The sequence below is a fragment of the Myripristis murdjan genome, chromosome 10 (assembly GCF_902150065.1).
Source record: "Myripristis murdjan chromosome 10, fMyrMur1.1, whole genome shotgun sequence".
Classification (NCBI taxonomy): Eukaryota; Metazoa; Chordata; class Actinopteri; order Holocentriformes; family Holocentridae; genus Myripristis; species Myripristis murdjan.
Genome location: NC_043989.1, coordinates 34,329,222 through 34,333,652, shown reverse-complemented (window position 1 = coordinate 34,333,652; position 4,431 = coordinate 34,329,222). Strand labels below are relative to the sequence as shown.

General features: G+C 41.8%; 1 long non-coding RNA gene across 1 annotated transcript; it reads left to right on the top strand.

Annotated features, from left to right (window-relative positions):
* Positions 1 to 220: 220 nt before the first annotated feature.
* On the top strand, positions 221 to 638 carry LOC115366215 (uncharacterized). The gene is made up of 3 exons (XR_003928822.1): positions 221 to 299; positions 386 to 447; positions 522 to 638. It is a non-coding gene; the product is annotated as an uncharacterized LOC115366215 (long non-coding RNA).
* Positions 639 to 4,431: the final 3,793 nt, after the last annotated feature.

Sequence of the window (4,431 nt, the reverse complement as noted above, 5' to 3'; positions counted from 1 at the left end):
TTGTTTCACCTGGCTGGGCACTGGGAGGAGTTAGACAGGGGAGGTAATTTAAGGAGAGGTGTGTCCAGTTAGGATCCCTTTGTTTGAGCCTTGCCTTGCTGCCACACAGTAAGTTTGTGCATTTTGTCGTTCTTCAATTGATGTTAAACCCTAGTTTTCTTCCTGTGTTAAAGGGTCCTGAGTTTGTACTTCCATTTTATTTGTTGTTCATATTATTTACAGAGTCTGGGTAAATCGGGGCAAAACCTAGTTAATTGAAGCCACATAGACTTTGTTTGTCCTCAAAAGAGTGAATTACTGTGAGTATAATGATCAAGAATTCAAGTTTTTAAGTTTATATAACAGTATTTGTTATTTATTGCTGATTTGTCTTGTTTGTAATCAGACTCCTGAGGGTTATGATAAAGAAAGCCCAGGCCTCTCCTTTCATTGTGGATGCATTAAAATGTAAGCATCATATTTATTTAAAATTGAATTTAATGGTGTGTAGCAATGCATTGAACCTTTGTTATTTTGTATAGAAATCATCCGTCCATCCATCCATCCATCTACCCCCCTGTTATCCAGTGCTCAATAAATGGTTAAACGGCTCTTGAATCCCTGTGTTTAAATGTTCACACCATTCCACAATTCTATGACCCAGCCTTCCCTATTATATCCAGTTGGATAATACTAGACAGTCTTTTTCATATATATATACATATATGTATATATATATATATATATGTATATATATACACACTACTCACAAAAAGTTAGGGATATTTGGCTTTTGGGTGAAATTTATGGAAAATATAAAAAGTTCACACTACAGTGATATTATATCATGAAAGTAGGGCATTTAAGTAGAAGCATACACTGGTGATTTCCTCATCTCAAACAATTTCTTGAAACAAAAGCCAACAACAGTGGTGGATATACCACAACAAAAAATGTCAGTGTCAATAACTTGTCATGTGCCCTTGAGCATCAATTACAGCTTGACAACGACGTCTCATGCTGTTCACAAGTCGACTTATTGTCTGCTGAGGCATGGCATCCCTCTCTTCTTGAAGGGCGGCCCTCAGGACATTGAGGTTCTGGGGTACAGAGCTCCAGCCTCTACACGGCGACTCAGCTGATCCCATAGGTTTTCTATGGGATTCAGGTCTGAGAAAGTGCAGGCCACTCCATTTGAGGTACCCCAGTCTCCAGCAGCCGTTCCCTAATGATACGACCTCGATGAGCTGGAGCATCAAACACCTGATGTGAATTTTGCCGTTAAACTCCTTGTTAGAGAACAGCAACTTGTGCAAAAAGTACTGAAATACTGAACAGTTGGACATGTGCATTCAAAAGTTTACAGAAGGTCACATTAAGTTCACCTGTAAAGGTTATAATGCATTTTAGGTTCATCCTGAAATTTCACCCGAAAGCCAAATATCCCTAACTTTTTGTGAGTAGTGTATATATATTCCCACCACCGTTGTATCCAGTGGCAGTTCTGCCCATGTTGCCGCCCTGGGCGAAATTACTGCCTTGCGCCCTACCGTTCTAGCCGCGCGCGCGGCAAGAACTTCCAAGCGATAACGGCCGCTACCGGTGCCCCTCTGGCGGCTAGACACGCCCCTCCCAGAGCAGGGGCGCCAACACCTGCACAAATACCTTTTTTTGGAAAAATACTTTTTATATGGACAAAATCTTGTTTGCATAAAAAAAAGCCACCGGTCAGCATCAGGCGGGCCGGCCGCGGCACCGGCTTGATGCCTACAGGTGCCACGCCCACCCGTTCAGGTCTGCCAGATCTGACAGGTGAGCGGCGCACACATACTGCCATCCTCTCATTATAAATCAACTTTTGTTCATACGCGGCTGCAGCAGCACAACGGACAGTGACACAGACAACATGGTTGATTATTGACTGCGCAATGCGGCCATTCGCCGGTAATTGCGGCATCAGGCGAGCCCACCTACTGGTTTATATGCAAGCACAATACATGTGTGTTTGCTTAGACCCCAATATTAAACGAGGGCGTTTTTTTCAGGGCATTTTCAATGGAAAAAATATTGTCTTATATTCAGATGAATACAGTAATAGAAAACTGCTTTGCAGCGAGGATGATTTTTTTTTTTTTTTTTTTTTGCTCTCATGCCGCCCCCCACGTGACATGGAAATATGCCGCCCCAGGCGGCTGCCCGCTTCGTCCGTGCCTAAAACCTATACTAAACCTCATCACTTACCGATTAAGGATGAGCCCTGGATCATTGAAATAACTTCACTGGCAGAGAAAATGTTCTTCCTTCTTGATACCGCTGCCATCTTGAAACGCTTAAAATAGCCTAAAAACGTAAAATTGCCTAAGTCACTTTTTTTTTTTTTTTTTTTGCCTTAGGCAAAATAAAACTACCGAAGTCACAGTTTTGACACACTCTTGATTTAGGCAGTTATACTTCAGGGGTAGAATGGCATGACCTGTTCTGATACTGGTGATTTCACCAGAGGTGGCCAGCATCAAGAGGAGATTATTTAGACAAAAAACTCATTTTTGACAAAAAAAATAAAATAAATAAATAAAAGACTTAGGCAATTATTTTAGGAAGGTGTCGAAACTAGATCAACTGTCATTATTTAAACATTTGTGATCATTAATTTGATGATAAATGATGATTTTATATGTTTCAATCATTAGATAATTTACAGTTTCCCATAGACTATAAAATACACATCCCATATAAATACACATCAAAGAGTAACATGATGTTCCTTTATTGAATAAGGATAAATCAAAGCAGGTAAACAATCAGCTCCTTCACACAGTGACTCTACATGATAGAAAGCACAGAATCAAAGCATATTATACAACACAAGAATAAAGATACATTCAAAGGTCTGTATGTAATACACCCTGCATGTCTGCACACTGAAATAAATGCAGGACAAATCCATACACAACAATCAATCAATCATCAATCAAACTTTATTTATATAGCGTCAAATCACAACAGAAGTTATCTCATGACGCTTTACAGGTAGAGCAGGTAAGGACCACGCTCTACAAATTATCAGAAACAAGAAACCCAACAGATTCCCTCCTGAGCATGCTCTTGGCGACAGTGGAAAGGTAAAACTCCCCTTTAACGGGAAGAACCCTCAGGTAGAACCAGACTCAGGGTGGACGGTCATCTACCTCTACCGGTTGGGTGGGAGGGGAGAGAGAGAGAGACAAGGAGACAGAGACAGGGAGATAGGGACAAACTGGGACAGCAGACAACAGCAGAAACATCAGGGTATCCTGAACAGGTAATCTAGATGGAAGTGACACGCAGCATCTAGCCATCTCATCTGCAGCTGGATGACCTTCCAGGATGAGCAGGACAGTTTGACCTAGACAAGACACAAAAAGCACAACGAAAGCAAAGGGGCAGTGGACTCTGGAACAAGCATGCACAGAAAAAAAGGGGAGGGGGGGGACAGGAAGAAGAAGAAAGGAAGAGGGGAGAGGAAGATTAGAAGAGAGGAAAGTGCTCAGAGCATGATATGAAGTCCCCCGACAGTCTAAGCCTATAGCAGCATAACTAAGGGCTGGTCCAGGGCAACCTGGGCCGACCCTAACTATAAGCTTTGTCAAAAAGGAAAGTTTTAAGTCTACTCTTAAAGATAGAGAGTGAATCTACCCTCCGTACTGAGATACGGAGGGTACTTTTGGCCTGTATACAGTACAGGCCAAAAGTTTGGACACACCTTCTCATTCAATGCATTTTCTTTATTTTCATGACTATTTACATTCTAGATTCTCACTGAAGGAATCAAAACTATGAATGAACACGTGGAGTTATGTACTTAACAAAAAAAGGTGAAATAACTGAAAACATGTTTTATATTCTAGTTTCTTCAAAATAGCCACCCTTTGCTCTGATTACTGCTTTGCACACTCTTGGCATTCTCTCGATGAGCTTCAAGAGGTAGTCACCTGAAATGGTTTTCACTTCACAGGTGTGCCTTATCGGGTTAATTAGTGGAATTTCTTCAGCTGACCGCTGTTAAAATTCATATTATGGCAAGAACCAATCAGCTAACTAAAGAAAAACAAGTGGCCATCATCACTTTAAGAAATGAAGGTCAGCCAGTCCGGAAAATTGCAAAAACTTTAAATGTGTCCCCAAGTGGAGTCGCAAAAACCATCAAGCGCTACAACGAAACTGGCACACATGAGGACCGACCCAGGAAAGGAAGACCAAGAGTCACCTCTGCTTCTGAGGACAAGTTCATCCGAGTCACCAGCCTCAGAAATGGCAAGTTAACAGCAGCTCAGATCAGAGAGCAGATAAATGCCACACAGAGTTCTAGCAGCAGACCCATCTCTAGAACAACTGTTAAGAGGAGACTGCGCCAATCAGGCCTTCATGGTCAAATAGCTGCTAGGAAACCACTGCTAAGGAGAGGCAACAAGC